Source organism: Bubalus bubalis, chromosome 4, assembly GCF_019923935.1.
Source record: "Bubalus bubalis isolate 160015118507 breed Murrah chromosome 4, NDDB_SH_1, whole genome shotgun sequence".
NCBI classification, from domain to species: Eukaryota; Metazoa; Chordata; class Mammalia; order Artiodactyla; family Bovidae; genus Bubalus; species Bubalus bubalis.
The window spans coordinates 117,512,174-117,532,165 of NC_059160.1; the positions used below are offsets into that span (position 1 = coordinate 117,512,174).

The following is a 19,992-nucleotide window of genomic DNA, read 5'->3' on the forward strand; positions in this document are numbered from 1 at the left end:
ACATATTTAAGCTCTTAGGAATGTCTAGTCTTCTGAACTAGCTTGGGTTCAGAAGACTGATGCATGAAAAAAAGTGTTTTTAATTTATTAATATATTTTTGGGGGGTCACAGATTTCATTATTCAAGCTAAATGCCATGAAAACCTCACCTTTATCTATTGCTTCCCTGAGCACAGACCAACCGCTTGATGATGAAAATGTTCTGAGACTCGATCACTAGATGGAATTTGTTGTTGTTTAGTCTTTAATTCGGGTCTGACTCTTGTGACCCAAAGACTGTAGCCAGCCAGGCGCCTTTGTCCATGGAATTTCCCAGGCAAGAACACTGGGGTGGGTTGTCATTCACTTCTCCAAGGGATCTTCCCGATCCAAGGATTGATCTGGGTCTCCTGCATTGCAGGCAGATGTTTTACCATCTAAGCCTCCTGGGAAGGCCGCATTGAATAATGGAAAATTTTAACTCCAATCCTAATAATAATTGAACATCCACAACAGAAAATTGACTTCATTAAAATTTATATACTGTACTTGGCTCTTTTTTCTTTTTTTTTTTTTTTGTGATCAAATTTAACATGATGTTAACATGGCATAGTAAAAATGTGTGTATAAATATTCTACATAATCATCCTACAAATATTAGAAATTTCAATAAATATTTAATTTTGTTTATTTTCCTGGTATATGTCATTAGATTTCCCCCCAAAAAACTTCAGAGAGTTATTTTTACTGTTCTCTAATCCAAAATGTCTCGAGAGCCAGACACACTGTAGTGTAGGATGCTTCCCCACAGTTATGCCAAATTCTTTTATTATTCAACTCAGACTTTTCATGATCATTTGCCAAATAATACTGAGGCAGAAACAAAATTAAAATAAGACAAAATAAATTAATTTTTAAAGACAAATTTACCTCTTCTGCACTTTCAGGTAGCCAGGAAGATGTCCGATATTCTTAAAACCCAAATTGGCTAATTCCAAGAGACAGGGTAGATGAGCTCACGTTCCAATGAAATGGATGTCAGGCAAAATGTGGACTTTTTGTCTAGGCATTGGCATTTAATGTAAAAAGGAAGCTGAAAGCAGCAAAGTCATTGGCAAGCTTGACCTATGAAATATGAAACCTCATTGGGTGAGGAAGCATCTCATGTGGAAAACCTGCTAAAGAGGCTTAATTAAAATCTCAGAGCATTTATATTCTTAATAATCACAAAAATAAGCCTTTGCATTGCACATGTCTTTTATTTTTAATTTTTGTTTGAACGTGTTTTTATGAAATGCCATTCTTGAATGTGGTTAGCATCATTGTCACACAAACATTCCATGCACGTCCCTGCTTCCACATTCTGCTCTCATGCGCCATCACACCAAAACCTGGGGCACGCTAGGTCAGCCCTAAAATGAGAGAGGAAAACAGGAAGGTCAGTTATGGGATGATTACATGGTTAAGAACAGACGCTAGACAGACTTGGAGTTGAGACTTAGCTCAACTACTTCCTAGTAGTATGTTTTTGAGAAAATTATTTAATTTCCCTAAACTGTTTCCTCATTGGTAAAATGGGGATAATAATATTTTAACATCTCAGTTCAGTCCCTCTTGAATCTGCACACAATGTTAACCCAAGACTTTCTTCCATTTGGAGATGAGAATTGAGATCACTCTTGCTTTAAGGAGAGGTTATCATTAGAAGATGCAAAAAGCTAATGGTCAATGATTGCTTTTTAGGCTTTAAAAACTCCCAGTCTAGGTTAAAGTTGGGGAAAAAAACAAGCAAATGCAACACCCCAACTCTTTTTAACCTTCTCTGGAAATCTCCCCACCACTCACTTGGATTCTGTCTCTGAGCTGGGGAGAGTAAGAGAAAATTGGAAGGAAATAAAATTGAAGCTTGAAAGCTTAGCAGTTTGATATGGAGGTGCTGAAACTGAGGTAAGACATGACCCCTTAAAACTGAGAAAACAAAAGTTGAGGATATTTGATGCCTACTTTCTGGATGAGCTCTGACAGGCCTGCAGATATGCCCCAGGTCACTGTAATGTAGGTGCCAAGTGAATCAGGGTGACTGTCCAGGATTTCAGGAGCAGAGAATATCTGATGGGGATCCGGTCAACTGCAGTCTCAGGAAGGTTCAGGAAACAGCCAAACCTTACCTGAAGGTAGAAGAATCACATAAAATTAATCTTTAATTCAATGGAAATGTGCATTCACAAATAGCTTGTACCGAGTGGCAAGAGGCCACTGAAACAAATGCCCGTAGATATGCAAACCAAACAATTATGTGTCTCCCTGAATACCAGCACAGGACAGATCAAGACCAAGAAGTGGAGTTCTCTCCCTATCAGTACTACAGAGTTTTTATAAGCCCTGAACCTTAGAATCAACTTCAGGACTTGGGAACACAAGGAGAAATCATTCTGTATTTGACTTTAGACTTGAAATAATTTCAAAATATCTAAGTTTCCCTAGAATGAACTGATTCTATTGCAAATTCTATTTCTGGACAGAATTGGCAATCAAGATAGAAATTAAGTTCAGATAGGAGAAAATAAAATTATTTTTAAGTTTTCTGAACATTGGACTTTTTAGTCTGTGAAAATATTGTGTGTTCTATATATGCAGCTCTTTTGACTACACAGAAGAGGTTTCATTTCCATCTAGTAAAAGATGTATCAGAGAGCATATCTCATTAGCCTAACACACATCCAGACACTGTGGCTACAGTTAGGGTGACTGCTGCCAGGTGTATGGTGGGTTCTAGTTATCGACACAAGTAAGTAGTCAAGTGGTTCTCAGACATCAAAGTGCATATGGAGCATGTTAAAATTGCCCTGTGCCTCAGAGATTCTGCTTCCTTAATAGTTGAAGCTTTTACATGGTGTCTAAGTTATTTGGATACTGGTTAAGCTATCTAGCAACACTGGTTTCCATTAAAAGAAAGAAAAAAAAAAAAAAAAGAAGAGAGAGAGAAAAGGACTGAGCATGTGAGCAGATATTAAAATAATTATATGTATTCTAAATAGTTATTAGGTAGCAGCATTATAATCTTATCTTTAAAGAAAGACATACTCAGTTGCAATATTAAGGAGAACATAAATAGTTAAGTTTGAACAATTGGATTGCCTTCTAAATTTATCTACTGTTGTTCAGTGACAACCATAAACCAGCCATCATGAAAGGGATACAAACTTATTAGAATAATTGTAAACTGCAAGCATCAATACAACATATAAATCTACAGCAATAGCATTTATTTTACAAGTAAATCACAAGAAAATATGTGTTGATTAAACGAGTATAGAGAAACTGTTTTAAAATAAATTTAAGAAAGTAAACTAGCAGCTTAGCAGACAAAACAAAGCAGTTTACTGGCTGAATAAAGGATGGATGTGCCATCTCTCAATTTGACAGAACTTCGCTTTTGTGGCACTGTTGCAAGAGGGTTCATTAAAACGTTTACCAGCAATAAGCAAAGACCCTGCCACCTCCACTATGTCTTCTCCTCTACTCTCTCACCTTTTGTAGGAAAAGATTTATTTTCTTTTTTTTATTTTTTATTTTTTGCAGGCCAGGTAAAATCACAGACTTTGTTAGCATATTAAATGAAAAATTTTGCACTGATAATCTTCCAACCCTAGAAAACCCCGAGTCTCAGGCAAACCAGAAGAGCTGGTTACTCTATTTGCAAGAGAAAAGATTGCTTGTCTTATAAATATTCTATTCAGAAGACAATGAAGACCTTTGTAATAGGAATCATATTTTGAATCATGTTCATCAGATATTCATTTGCCTTTTTGAGCACAAGACTTTCCATTGGTCTGCTCAAAGCATTCACCTATCTTGGGCATGGCAGTTCTTTGCATCATGTGACCAAAGTATTGGAGCTTCAGTTTAGCATCAGTCCTTCCAATGAACGTTCAGGGTTGAGTTCCTTTAGATTTAACTGGTTTAATCTCCTTGCAGTCCAAGGGACTCCCAAGAGTATTATCCAACACCACAGTTCAAAAGCATCGTTCTTCAGCACTCAGCTTTCTTTATGGTCCAATTCTGACATCCATACATGACTACTGGAAAAACCATACCTTTGACTATACAGACTTTTGTTGGCAAAGTAATGTCTCTGCTTTTTCATATGCTGTCTAGGTTGGTCATAGCTTTTCTTCCAAGGAGCAAGTATCTTTAATTTCATGGCTGCAGTCACCATCTGCAGTGATATGGAGCCAAGAAAATAAAGTCTGTTACTATTTCCATTGTTTCCTCATCTATTTGCCATGAAGTGATGAGACCAGACGCCATGATCTTAGTTTTTTGAATGTTGAGTTTTAAGCCAGATTTTTTATTTGCCTCTTTCACTTTCATCAAGAGCTCCTTTAGTTCCTCTTTCTTTCGGCCATAAGAGTGGTGTCATCTACGTATCAGAGGTTATTGATATTTCTCCTTGTAGATGTATTTACCAGTATATATCATGATATTTAATATATAGTTAGTGTGATAGTAAAAATATTTAACAACCAATATGGAATGGTTGGGGCTTCCCTGATAGCTCAGCTTGTAAAAATCTGCCTGCAATGCAGGAGACCCTGGTTCGATTCCTGGATTGGGAAGATCCCCTGCAGAAGGCATAGGCTACCCACTACAGTATTCTTGGGCTTCCCTGGTAGCTCAGAATTCACTGGTAAAGAATTCACCTGCAATGTGGGAGACCTGGATTCTCTCCCAGGGTTGAGAAGATCCCCCAGATGAGGGCATGGCAACCCACTCCAGTATTCTTGCCTGGAGAATCCCATGGACAGAGGTGCCTGGTGGGCTACAGTTCATGGGGTTACGAAGAGTCAGACACCTCTGAGTGACTAAGCACAGCATATGGCATGGTTGCTGCTGGCCAAAGTGATGAAGAGTGGTTGACAGGTTGAGAATTTCTCAAAAAGTTGGAATTTGAGATGAGACCCAAAGAATGAAAAGGAACCAGCTATGAAAAAATATGTAAGACATAAGATCAAAAATGTAAACCAGATCAGTCTACTGACACTTCGGTAATAAACTATATGGTGAAAGAATCAGAAGAAGAGTTAATATATGTATATGTAAAACTGAGTCACTAGGCTGTACATCTGAAACTAATACAACATTGTAAATACTCCAATTTTTTTAAAAAAATAAAATAACCAAAATAATATAAATAAAACCCCTGCAATACATTAGTAAGTGTACTTGACAGAGGATATCCACTGTGTTTCTTGAATAACCATGTACAAACTGAATCATATTTTAAAGTTTTTTATTGAGTCTCATTTTTTAAAGCATTATGATTATTATTTTAAAAATAGATTCTTTAGGGGAAAAAAACTATTAGGCTATTGTAAGGAATAGACTTTTATTTGTAAGTTAATGGGGAAAACTTTGAAAGATTTTGAGCAGAAAATGACACGATTTAAGTAACTTTCTGAAAAGAGCACTCTCCTCCCTGCTGCTTTGGCCACTAGCGCAGGGTGTGCGTGTCAGGTGCTGGGTCGTGTCTGACTCTCTGCGACCCCGTGGACTGTAGCCCACCAGACTCCACTGTGTGTGGGATTCTCCAGGCAAGAATACTGGAGTGGACTGCCATTTCCTTCTCCAGGGGATCTTCCCAACCCAGGGATCAAACCCAGGTTTACCACTTTGCAGGCAGATTCTTTACCATCTGAGCATGTATTAATAATAGCCAGGATGAGATGGTTGGATGGCATCACCGACTCAGTGAACATTAGTCTGAGCAATTTCGGGAGATAGAGGAGGAGAGGGAAGGCTGGCATGCTGCAGTTCACAGAGTAACAAAGAGTCGGACACAACTTAGTGACTGAACAATGACAAGGCCGCCTTGCCAGGAGTGTTCGGAGGGAACTCCCTCACAACACTTCTCTCAACCCACCCTCCTAGGAGTGCCCCGACAAGGCCTGCTGAATGAACCCAGCTTAGTTACCCTGCTGCTGGCTTTCTGGCTCCTGACAGTCCTACTCTTTAGGAAAGTCCTTCTTTTTAGTCCCACTTTTCAGTTCATACTTGCTTCATTTCTGAATGTATTAACGTCAGGTCTTCTTAGCTGATCTTCTGAGCATATTCATGAGGGTCTTCTTAGTCCCCACTTCTTGGAGGAGAAGTTTTAGTACAACTACATGGAAGAATGTAGCCTAGATTGCTGCAGAGCTAGAAACAAAATGAACAGGTACTCTCTTCCCATCATTCTTTCACATGCCTTCCAATTTAATGCAGTGTTTCGATGATGCTGTATTTTTTGGCTAGTATCTAAATCACACAGCTTTTCTGATACAGAATGGTCAGTACATTTGCCCCAAAGGGTTTATGTTTAATGACCACTTTCAGCTGGATAGCATGGCTGCCAGTTTGGGACTGTGTGTGTTCCTCCCGATTCATTTTTAGCCTGGAGCAATACCTTTAAGGAATTGTCCTGCTCTGGCAATGCATGCCTAGGTCTGCATGATAGAAACATCTGCTTCATATCCAGAGCTTGCCAACTGAGTTCCCTAAACTGCCCTATTTGTCACTGGTACATCTCATTCCTCACAAATTCTCTGTTTCTTGGCCCCTTTTTTTTTTCATTCTCTGATGATAATGGTGATGATGATGATATTTACAATGATGATACAATAATAACCACAGCCGCACGTGTGCCGCCAATGCTTTCTCCATGCCAGGCATGGTGATGGCTGCCTAGCACATATCTCAAATAATCCATTCGACAGTTCGGAAACTTGAATATAATTTTAAGCTCATTTTAGAGAGAAGAAAAGTAAGACTTACAGGCTAGAAGATCACATAGCTTGTGAGAAGTGAACCCATACTTAACATTCAGAACATTCTGACATGAAAGCCCATGGTCCTGCCAACCCATTCCTTCTTGGACTGCTGAGGGTTCTTGTTTCTCCTAGCTATAGCTGACAACAACTGAATGTGTTCATTGATTCACTTGAGTAGCAACACTTCCAGTCTAGCTTGTCTTGGGAAAAATCTTCCCAGTGTACTGCCCCTAAGTAAAAAACACAGATTTGTGGTTTTGCTTCTGTGACTCACCCAAAATGTGTCTTACTGTGCTTTTTTTACTTGGAGCAATCCACAGTGGCTCATAGATCAAGTGGAAACAATGCTATAAAAACTTCATAATGTGTACAACTGAGTTATTATTAAATTACTTTGGAGGGGCCAAAAGAGGTTTTTATCAGGGGCAAGAAGTACATTGTTTGCTTGATTAATACCCACACTATTTCTCAAAAAGGAGTTAAGGCCATTAGAAATATAACTTCAACTCAAATTCATGTTCTTTAACACAGCTTTAAAAATAATTATAGCATATTAATTGAAAATAAATTTATATTAAGTAATATTGTTTGGATTTGCACTTGCTCAGACATAAATTATAGTTGCATTGCTTAGCCCAAAAGCACTTAATAATTTTGTAAAAATCTGTTTTATTTTTCTAATCATGATGTTTAAAATAGTGAAAGTGTTTTGAAAGTATCAAAATACTCTGATAGAATATTTTGGATTTTCCCACCACTTGTATTTTATTTGAATATGAAAAAAATCTTTCTTGTAAGTTCTCCTCTTAAAAACTATGGTAAAAAGAATATTCACATTTTACTTTTCACAGATGATTTGAATTTCTTTTATGTTTTATACTTATTTAATCTGCTTTTCATAATTGGTCCTTCCTTTTTTTTTTTTTTTTTGCTTACCTATTTGTCATAGAATGGCACGTCAAGGCTGTTAATGCTTCTTAAGAAGCAGGTAGCATGTATTTTCTGACCAACCTTCTAATAGATGCAGACTTTGATGAATAAGATAGAAATTTTTTTTTAAAAGCTTTTTTTTTTAATTTTATTTTTAAACTTTACAATATGGTATTGGTTTTGCCAAATATCGAAATGAACCCACCACAGGTATACATGTGTTCCCCATCCTGAACCCTCCTCCCTCCTCCCTCCCTATACCATCCCTCTGGGTCGTCCCAGTGCACCAGCCCCAAGCATCCAGTATCATGCATCGAACCTGGACTGGCGACTCGTTTCATATATGATATTAGACATATTTCAATGCCATTCTCCCAAATCATCCCACCCTCTCCCTCTCTCACAGAGTCCAAAAGAATGTTCTATACATCAGTGTCTCTTTTGCTGTCTCGTATACAGGGTTACTGTTACTATCTTTCTAAATTCCATGTACATGCGTTAGTATACTGTATTGGTGTTTTTCTTTCTGGCTTACTTCACTCTGTATAATAGGCTCCAGTTTCATCCACCTCATTAGAACTGATTCAAATGTATTCTTTTTAATGGCTGAGTAATACTCCATTGTGTATATGTACCACTGCTTTCTTAGCCATTCATCTGCTGATGGACGTCTAGGTTGCTTCCATGTCCTGGTTATTATAAACAGTGCTGCGATGAACGTTGGGGTACACGTGTCTCTTTCCCTTCTGGTTTCCTCAGTGTGTATGCCCAGCAGTGGGATTGCTGGATCATAAGGCAGTTCTATTTCCAGTTTTTTAAGGAATCTCCACACTGTTCTCCATAGTGGCTGTACTAGTTTGCATTCCCACCAACAGTGTAAGAGGGTTCCCTTTTCTCCACACCCTCTCCAGCATTGATTGCTTGTAGACTTTTGGATCGCAGCCATTCTGACTGGTGTGAAATGGTACCTCATAGTGATTTTGATTTGCATTTCTCTGATAATGAGTGATGTTGAGCATCTTTTCATGTGTTTGTTAGCCATCTGTATGTCTTCTTTGGAGAAATGTCTATTTAGTTCTTTGGCCCATTTTTTGATTGGGTCATTTATTTTTCTGGAATTGAGCTGCAGGAGTTGCTTGTATATTTTTGAGATTAGTTGTTTGTCAGTTGCTTCATTTGCTATTATTTTCTCCCATTCTGAAGGCTGTCTTTTCACCTTGCTTATAGTTTCCTTTGTTGTGCAGAAGCTTTTAAGTTTAATTAGGTCCCATTTGTTTATTTTTGCCTTTATTTCCAATATTCTGGGAGGTGGGTCATAGAGGATCCTGCTGTGATGTATGTTGGAGAGTGTTTTGCCTATGTTCTCCTCTAGGAGTTTTAGAGTTTCTGATCTTACATTTAGATCTTTAATTCATTTTGAGTTTATTTTTGTGTATGGTGTTAGAAAGTGCTCTAGTTTCATTCTTTTACAAGTGGTTGACCAGTTTTCCTAGCACCACTTGTTAAAGAGATTGTTTTTAATCCATTGTATATTCTTGCCTCCTTTGTCAAAGATAAGTTGTCCATATGTGTGTGGATTTATCTCTGGGCTTTCTATTTTGTTCCATTGATCTATATTTCTGTCTTTGTGCCAGTACCATACTGTCTTGATAACTGTGGCTTTGTAGTGCAGCCTGAAGTCAGGTAGGTTGATTCCTCCAGTTCTATTCTTCTTTCTCAAGATAGCTTTGGCTATTTGAGGTTTTTTGTATTTCCATACAAATTGTGAAATTATTTGTTCTAGCCCTGTGAAGAATACCGTTGGTAGCTTGATCGGGATTGCATTGAATCTATAAATTGCTTTGGGTAGTATACTCATTTTCACTATATTGATTCTTCTAATCCATGAACATGGTATATTTCTCCATCTATTAGTGTCCTCTTTGATTTCTTTCACCAGTGTTTTATAGTTTTCTATATATAGGTCTTTAGTTTCTTTAGGTAGATATATTCCTAAGTATTTTATTCTTTTCATTGCAATGGTGAATGGAATTGTTTCCTTAATTTCTCTTTCTGTTTTCTCATTATTAGTGTATAGGAATGCAAATGTTTTCTGTGTGTTGATTTTATATCCTGCAAATTTACTATATTCATTGATTAGTTCTAGTAATTTTCTGGTGGAGTCTTTAGGGTTTTCTATGTAGAGGATCATGTCATCTGCAAACAGTGAGAGTTTTACTTCTTCTTTTCCAATCTGGATTCCTTTTATTTCTTTTTCTGCTCTGATTGCTGTGGCCAAAACTTCCAAAACTATGTTAACAGTAATGGTGAAAGTGGGCACCCTTGTCTTGTTCCTGACTTTAGAGGAAATGCTTTCAATTTTTCACCATTGAGGATAATGTTTGCTGTGGCTTTGTCATATATAGCTTTTATTATGTTGAAGTATGTTCCTTCTATTCCTGCTTTCTGGAGAGTTTTTATCATAAATGAATGTTTAATTTTGTCAAAGGCTTTCTCTGCATCTATTGAGATAATCATATGGTTTGTATTTTTCAATTTGTTAATGTGGTGTATTACATTGATTGATTTGCAGATATTGAAGAATCCTTGCATCCAATTTAGAGAAGAGCTAACACCTATCCTACTCAAACTCTTCCAGAAAATTGCAGAGGAAGGTAAACTTCCAAACTCATTCTATGAGGCCACCATCACCCTAATACCAAAACCTGACAAAGATCCCACAAAAAAAGAAAACTACAGGCCAATATCACTGATGAACATAGATGAAAAAATCCTTAACAAAATTCTAGCAATCAGAATCCAACATCACATTAAAAAGATCATACACTAGAAATATTTTTAAAAGTACAAGTATTCAGACATTTTATGTACCTTCACTGACCACAGTACCCCAACTGAGCAATTACATCATTCCACGCAGGCATAATTCTTTAAACAATATTGCACTCTCAGAACAGTAAATGGCTAAATAATACTCAAGACTAACTTTTCTTGTTCTTAGAGAAGATTATCTCTCCCTCTTTATATATGCATACTCACAGGAAAAAAAACAGACCTAGATGTTCTTGTCCTCAAGAATTCCTATGTAAATAAATAGATGAAATTTTTTCAGTGATAGCTCTTTATTTACAAATAAATGTTTAAAATATGCTAACTAGTGAAAAAATTACTAGTGAAAGTAATTTTTAAAGATAATTTAGTCTCAATTTTAATGGCAATAGTGTATTTTGATTGCTTGTCTGAGAAATGTATTTAAAGTGTTTTCACTATTCTGTAAACTGAATTTACATTCTGACTGATTTTATCCCATTATTTTATATTCTAAGGCATAGAATACAATAAATGTATTACAAAAAGTATTTCCTTTCTATTTGTTTTTGTATATTTGGACAATTTTTCAAAGACTATTTATAGTTGAAGACATATATTAGAATGTGTATGGTAGCTTTAAAAAAAATGGTGGAAATTTTGAAAATACTTGTTAAAGTTTAAGATAGGAAGGAGAGGTGGCAGTGATAGTTATAAAATTTTTGTTCATATATTAATATTGTGCTAGTCTTATTATTGGGCTTCCCAGGTGGCACAGTGGTAAAGAATTTGCTTGCCAGTGCAGGAGGCTCAAGAGATGCAGGTCCAGCCATAGGTCAGGAAGATCCCCTGGACTAGGACATGGCAACCCATTCCAGCATTCTTACCTGGAAAATTCCATGGACAGAGGAGCCCTGGAAGGCTACCCTCTATGGGGTCTCAAAGGGTCAGACACAACGGAACTACTGAGCGCAGCACAATCTTGTTATTAACTCATAGAATTTACACAAAATCCAATGGAATGGGGTTTGCTCATTTTACTGACACAGAAAAGGTAACTCACAATTTTCTAAGTGTGCAATTCAAATACAGTTTAGTTTTAATTGTGTAAATGGGGACATAAAATTGAAGCGATTTTTCTTTCCTCTGGAATAATGTTGATTTTTGGATAAGTAGTGACTTGGATATGCTCACTTTTGTTATTTGGTAGTGTACATGTGTGAAAAGATGGTACTGAACTTTTTTATTAAGTACATTATATTGGCACTTTCTCACATAACCTTTCAATTTTCCAAGAAAGCTGATACACATAAAAAATATTAAGTGGAAAAGTATCTGATGAATGCCTCAAGATGAGTTTGGTTCAAAAAAATTCAGTTAAGCAAGTCTATGGTTAAAATTAAAAAGAAAATTGTGTCTATTTCCAGTATTTTATTGTTTTTTCCTAGAATCCTCATAATGAGAGTGCCAACATGGTTTTTATCACTTTTCTCAGTTTTTATACACATCATTCAATTTATTTCTCATGAGGTCTCATGCTATTATACATCATAGTTGTTTCCAATTATCTAAATACTCCTCATTTTTATGAGGTCTGCCCTGGTGGCTCAGAGGTTAAAGCGTCTGCCCACAGTGCAGGAGACCTGAGTTCGATCCCTGGGTCTGGAAGATCCCCTGGAGAAGAGAATGGCAACCCACTCCAGTATTCTTGTCTGGAGAATCCCATGGACAGTGGAGTCTGGTGGGCACGGGGAGTCCACAGGGTCGCAAAGAGTCAGACACAACTGAGCGACTTCACCTCACTTTCATTTTTATGAACCAAATTGATAAATTTGTCTGCCCTGTGGTCTACTGGAAATCTTTAATTCTTAATCATTAGTGTTGGTAGCAAAGCTTTCACTACAGACAGTGAAATGCTGCTCAGATGATTGGAATGGCTTCGGGAGACTGAAGACCATTCCACTGTGCCTCTTGCTGTCATTAATGTATTTGAATAAATAAACTCAGGCTAAAATAAATGTCATGGGGAGATGAGAAAGGTAATAGAAATTACTAAAAATTCAGTGAAAGTGTCTGTTAATGTTTAGTATATGCGATGTATATGGACTCTGGATTCAAACTCTGGACTTGAGTTCCAGCACCACCACTTATAAATTGAGCAAGGCCTTTAACCTCTCTGAGCCTAATCAATACATGAGGAAAATATTAACACCTACTTTATAGATACCATGGACTGTCGTAGGCATCAGTGATGTAACAACAAAGCATAATTGGTGACAGCATGGAACTTACATGAAGGAAGAGATAATGAGGAAGTAAAGCTATAATTTGCCATGGGGTTATATGAACAGACATGATGGAAATTAAAGACTAGAATGAAAGTACAGGAAGATGGGGAGGCTGTCAATGCTTTATAAAAGGTGCTTAGAGAAGAGCTCACTAAGAAGATGGTATCTAAAGGAAGCCATAGAGCAAGTCATATAGATATTCTGGGGGAAAACATCATTCTGTGTAAACAATTGGACTCGGAAAGGTCTGAACCAACAAAATTCAGTTCAGTTCAATTCAGTGGCTCAGTCATGTCTGACTCTTTGTGACACCATGAACTGCTGCACACCAGGCTTCCCTGTCCATCACCAACTCCCAGAGCTTGCTCAAACTCATACCCATCAAGTTGGTGATGCCATCCAACCATCTCATCCTCTGTCATCCTGTTCTCCCCCGTCTTTCCCAGCATCAGGGTCTTTTCCAAGGAGTAAGTTCTTCACATCAGGTGGCCAAAGTTTTGGAGCTTCAGCTTCAAAATCAGTCCTTGCAATGAATATTCAGGACTGATTTCCTTTAGGATGGACTGGTTGGATCTCCTTGCAGTCCAAGGGACTCTCAAGAGTCTTCTCCAACACCACAGTTCAAATTCTTCGACGCTCAGCTTGCTTTATAATCCAAATCTCACATCCATACATGACTACTGGAAAAATGATAGCTTTGACTAGATAGAACTTTGTTGGAAAAGTAACATCTCTCAGTATGTCAAGGCTGTATATTATCACCCTGCTTATTTAACTTATATGCAGAGAGTACATCATGAGAAATGCCAGGTTGTACGAAGCACAAACTGGAATCAAGATTGCTGGGAGATATCAATAACCTCAGATATGCAGATGACACTACCCTTATGGCAGAAAGTGAAGAAGAACTCAAGAAACTCCTGATGAAAAGTGAAAGAGGTGAGTGAAAAAGCTGGCTTAAAACTCAACATTCAAAAAACGAAGATCGTGGCATCTGGTCCCATCATTTCATGGCAAATAGATGGGGAAACAATGGAAACAGTGACAGACTTTATTTTCTTGGGCTCCAAAATCACTGCAGATTGTGACTGCAGCCATGAAATTAAAAGAACATGTGCAGTGTGTACAAATAAAAGCAGAGAAGCCAATGAGCGTCAGCAAAGTGAAGCAGCAAAAGCAGCAGGGAAGGTGAATTTCAAGAGGTGGGAAGCACGAGGTGGAAAGGTAGCAAACCATCCAGGGCCCTGAGTGATGATAAGGGCTTTATTATCCTGGGTGAAATGATGAGCCATTGGAGGGGTTTGCATAAAGCAATGACATAAACTTGTTTATGTTTTTAAAATAGCAGTGGCTGATCTGTTGAAAAAGACTGTAGGAGAGAAACAGTGAAAACATAAAGGTGAATCAAAGACAAAATAATTGTAGTTCCAACTAATTCAGTAACCCAGTGGACATATCAGATTCCAGATAAAATTAGCAAGTAGACCTAAATGAAATTACTAACACATTGACTGTTATGGGTAGGATAGATAGGAGAAGTATTTTGCTTCAGCATCTTGGAGGGAAGAAATTGTCATCTGCTGAGATGGTGAAGATTAGAAGAGGAACATTTGCGGTTGAGAAGGGGGGTTTTTGTTGTTTTTCAGTCACTCAGCCATGTCCAACTCTATGACCCCATGGGCTGCAGCACACCAGACTTCCCTGTCCCTCATTATCTCCCAGAGCTTTCCCAAGTTCACATCCTTTGAGTCGGTGATGCCCTCCAACCATCTCATCCTCTGTCTCCCTCTTCTCCTTCTGCCTTCAATGTTTCCCAGCATCACAGTCTTTTCCAGTGTTCACATCAAGCGGACACATTATTGGAGTTTCAGCTGGGCTTCCCTGGTGTCTCAGATGGTAAAGAAAGGAGATTAAGGGCATGATATATTACAGATATCCACTGGTAGATAGTTGCCTACAAAAGCCTTAAGTTTGGTAAGAGAAGGAGGTATAAATTTGTAATTCATCAAGGTAGAGCTATAACCTGCACTCATGACACTGAATAACATCTTGTGAGTTATTAATGTTGATAATAAGTATAAGAACTGAGCTTTAAGGCATTCTAACTGAAGTTAGAGAAGATCAGAAATGGCTAGAAAGCTCCAGAGGATTAAGGAAGAAAATATTCCACATGTTGTTGATAGATGAGTAATGGGAAGTGATCACTGAACATGGTAACATGATTGTTGACTTAACAAGAGAAATTTTGGTAAAATAGTGGGAATTAAACCTCTTGATGAAAGTGAAAGTGGAGAGTGAAAAAGTTGGCTTAAAGCTCAACATTCAGAAAACGAAGATCATGGCATCCAGTCCCACCACTTCATGGGAAATAGATGGGGAAACAGTGGAAACGGTGTCAGACTTTATTTTTCTGGGCTCCAAAATCACTACAGATGGTGACTGCAGCCATGAAATTAAAAGACACTTACTCCTTGGAAGGAAAGTTATGACCAACCTAGATAGCATATTCAAAAGCAGAGACATTACTTTGCCAACAAACATCCGTCTAGTCAAGGCAATGATTTTTCCTGTGGTCATGTATGGATGTGAGAGTTGGACTGTGAAGAAAGCTGAGCGCCGAAGAATTGATGCTTTTGAACTGTGGTGTTGGAGAAGACTCTTGAGAGTCCCTTGGACTGCAAGGAGATCCAACCAGTCCATTCTGAAGGAGATCAGCCCTGGGATTTCTTTGGAAGGAATGATGTGCTGAAGCTGAAACTCCAGTACTTTGGCCACCTCATGCGAAGAGTTGACTCATTGGAAAAGATTCTGATGCTGGGAGGGATTGGGGGCAGGAGGAGAAGGGGATGACAGAGGATGAGATGGCTGGATGGCATCACTGACTCGATGGACGTGAGTCTGGGTGAACTCCGGGAGTTGGTGATGGACAGGGAGGCCTGGCGTGCTGCGATTCATGGGGTCGCAAAGAGTAGGACAAGACTGAGCAGCTGATCTGATCTGAAAACCCTATTGGAGTGGGTTCAAGAGAGAATGAAAAAGGAGGAATAAGAGAGATAACTCAGCCAATCTTTCAAGAAATTTTGCTCCAAAGGAAAAAGGGAAAGTAGCTAAAGGAGCATGCATGATCAAAGAATTTTTTTTAACTCAGAGATTGTAGTGAATGTTAAATGGAATAATACATATAATTGAATAGAGCCTGACATGTAAGAGCTCAATAAATATTAACTATTATTATTGTATACTAAAAGGAATTTTTTCCCATAATAACAGTAAAAAGTCAACTCTTCCTGTCCTTTTCCTTCTCAGTCTCCAAATAACTAAGCAATTCTAGGATCATAGGAATCTTCAGAAGACAGAATCACCTTGACTGGCAATTGAATAAGTCACCTGACTGGGGGACAAGGAAATACGTTAAAATATAACTCAAGCCCATGAGTTATCAGATAATCCAAGCTCTATATTTTTGCCTTATATTTCAAACTTGGCTGCATTTGACAGTTACCACCTCCTCCTTCATGAAGCTCTCAGCTATCTTGATTTCTATGACAACTTGTTACTGGTTTTTCTGCCTCACCAAACACTTCTCTAAACTGTCTTGTTCCTTTCTAAGTGTATGTATTTTTTCCAAAATACTGTCTTCACTTTTGATTTCTTCTCTCTCCCTCAATGGTCTCAATGTCCATAGGTGCCTCATTTGAATATGTTCAAACATGAAAACATTTTTCTAACACTTTTCACTGTTACAGTTGAAACCATTATCATCTTATCTGATGGCTACCGAAAAATCCTATCATTTTAACATGGTCTCCTTTTCACTTTTTTTGTTTGTTTATTTAAAAAATTTTTTAGAATACAGTTGATTTACAATATTGTGTTAATTTCTGCTGTACAGTAAATTGAATCAGTTATACATATATGCATATGTTCTTTTTTAGATTCTTTCCCCATATAAGTCATTATAGAGTATTGAGTAGAGTTTCCTGTAATATACAGTAGGTCTTTATTGGTTTTCTATTATACGTAAGTAGTATGTATATTGGAGAAGGCAATGGCACCCCACTCCAGTACTCTTGCCTGGAAAATCCCATGGGTGGAGGGGGAACCTCGTGGGCTGCAGTCCATGGGGTCGCTAGGAGTCGGACACGACTGAACGACTTCACTTTCACTGTTCACTCTCATGCATTGGAGAAGGAAATGGAAACCCACTCCAGTGTTCTTGCCTGGAGAATCCCAGGGGCAGGGGAGCCTGGTGGGCTGCCGTCTATGGGGTCGCACAGAGTCGGACACGACTGAAGCGACTTAGCAGCAGCAGCAGCAGTGTGTATATGTTAATCCCAATCTCCCAATTTGTCCCTCCCTGTCTTTCCCTTCGGTAACCATAGTTTGTCTTCTATATATGTGACTAGATTTCTGTTTTGTAAATAAGTTCATTTGTACCTTTTTTTTAGATTTCACATATATGCAATAGCATATGACATTTGTCTTTGTCTGACTTCACTTGATATGATAATCTCAATTCCTTCTACTGCTGTTTGTCTCTCCTACATGCATGTTTCAGGCCTGATCCTCTCTTCTGAGTATTAGGCTCACGATGACATCTCCACTTGAACGCCTAGTCACCATCTCAAATGTAACATATCCAGACTTGCTGTTCCTCAAGGTTTCCCATCACAGAAAGACATCTCTGTTCATTCATTACTCCAGCCATTAATTCTAGTCACCCTTGAGTATTCTACTATTCTAACATCCTACCTCCAATTTATCACATCTTTCAATTTTCCTATCAGGTTGTATCCTGAGTCGTATCTGAACCACTCCCCAGCAGTTCCACTCACAGTATCATTATTTTTTCTCTAGATTACTGAAATGTCCTCTGTAGAAAGTATTATTTTTGTTAAAAAAAAAAATGCTTATTTCTCCCTTACTTGTGGTACAAAGACCGACATGTCACCTGCTTGACATATGATTTGCCTTAACAAGTAAAATATATGCATGTGATTTGTTTCATTTTCAGATAAAGTCACTTAATCACCATTGCTGACTTTATAGATCATTTTTTTTTCTCCTTTCTTTAGCAAATATAGAAGCCCTTGTTGATGTGGAGGTGCCATGAAATTGATGTTATTTTCATCAATTGATGATGTGGGAGTTGCCTTAACCCACAGCACACTTTGCACGTGTTACTATCCAGCCTGATCAACATGACCTCCAAACCATCTCCTTGGTATGCTCTTGCTTCTGCATCCCTACAGATTATTTTTCACAAAGCTACCAACTTCTCTCTCAATGCACAAAACATTGTATCTGTCCTCTGTTCCAAGCCTTTTAATAGCTTCCCATAAGACTGAATAAAATCTAAAGCCATTACCAACACCCACCATGTCCCTATATATATCTGTTCTGGTGTCTCCTAACTGCCTGAAGTTTGCATTTCTGGCCCATATGGGGACTGAACCCACAACCTTGGTGTTATCAGCACCATGCTGTAAACAACTGAGCTAACTGGCCACCTAATGTGAAAGTTGGACCATAGATAAGGCTGAGCACCAAAGAACTGATGTTCTCAAATTGTGGTGCTGAAGACTCTTGAGAATCTTGGACTGCAAGGAGATCAAACCAGTCCATCCTAAAGGAGATCAGTCCTGAATATTCATTAGAAGGACTGATCTGAAGTTAAAGCTCCAATACTTTGTCCACCTGACACAAGAGCCGACTCTTTGGAAAAGACCCTGATGCTGGGAAAGACTGAGGGCAGGAGGAGAAGGGGGTGGCAGAGACTGAAATGGTTGGATGGCATCACTGACGCAGTGGACATGGGTTTGAGCAAGCTCCGGGAGATGGCGAAGGGCAGGGAGACTGACATGCTGCGGTCCATGGGGTCACAGAGACAGACATGACTGAGTGACTATCTGAACAACAGCTGTCTCAAGCCTTTTCATACTTCCTCCCCACTCACTCTTTCTCTACTCCAGATATGCTGCTGCTGCTAAGTCGCTTCAGTCATGTCCGACTCTGTGCGACCCCAGAGATGACAACCCACCAGGCTCCCCCGTCCCTGGGATTCTCCATGCAAGAACACTGGAGTGGGTTGTCATTTCTTTCTCCAATGCATGAAAGTAAAAAGTGAACGTGAAGTCGCTCAGTCGTGTCCGACTCTTAGTGACCCCATGGACTGCAGCCTACCAGGCTCCTCTGTCCATGGGATTTTCCAGGCAAGAGTACTGGAGTGGGGTGCCATTGCCTTCTCCATCAGATATGCTGGACTTCTTTAATTTCTCAAATATGACTAGTATGCTCCTGCTGGAGCCAAAAGCAAATGCTGTTCCCCTTCCTCTTGCCATCTATTCTCTGATCAATGCATCCACTCACAAAGTGAAAGTGTGAAAGTGTTAGTTGCCCAGTCGTGTCTGACTCTTTGTGACCCCATGAACTGTAGCCTGCCAAGTTCCTCTGTCCATGGGATTCTCCAGGCAAGAATACTGGAGTGGCTTACCATTCTCTTCTCTAGGGGATCTTTCCAACCAAGGGATAGAACCCGGGTCTTAAACATTGCAGGCAGATTCTTTACCATCTGAACCACCAGGGAGGCCACCCATAAAATTTAACTGAAACTCAGCTGGTGAAGAAGTCTGGGAAATGCCCTTTATAGCCATCTGTTTTTAATAATACAGAGAAGAGAAAATAGTAAGTGTGGGGCTAAGAACCAATAAACTATCCAGTGCCCTTGGCATAATATAAATTGCATAATAAATATGTATCAAGAAGGCAAAATGAATATGTCCTCCTCAAAGTTTCTCCTATTAATCAGTACCTGCTCATAAGATTATGAAAATTACAGAGAGGCACAGCTAAGGGCAATGGAGGTGGTGATCTGAGAATTATATACAGAGTAGGTGTGATTTTCCTGAAAACTCACATGTTAAGCAAACCAATACAGTGAGACTCTCTTCTTATAGATAAATGTTATGTTAAAGCATCTCACTAACACTTGCATTCAAACTCCCTTCCTGGAAAAATGAGATACGGTGCTAGCCAAAGCCTGGAGTCATGGGATCCAAATCTGGCAGAGATGACAGGGTTGACACGGGAGTGACAGTGCATGAATAGAGGCAGTTCTAAATAATGACAACCATGGATAAAGCCAGAGAAAAACCAAGCTGACGTTAAAACCGAAGCAT

The 19,992-nt window shown here is 38.7% G+C and overlaps 1 long non-coding RNA gene across 1 annotated transcript in view; it reads right to left on the minus strand.

Annotated features, from left to right (window-relative positions):
- Positions 1-1,240: 1,240 nt before the first annotated feature.
- LOC112584358 overlaps positions 1,241-19,992 on the minus strand; it is a 32,777-nt gene continuing 14,025 nt past the window's right edge. The window contains exons 2-3 of the long non-coding RNA XR_003108548.3: positions 1,984-2,147; positions 1,241-1,391 (exon numbers count right to left, since the gene is read on the minus strand). This is a non-coding gene — a long non-coding RNA (uncharacterized LOC112584358). The remainder of the gene's footprint in view (positions 1,392-1,983; positions 2,148-19,992) is intronic.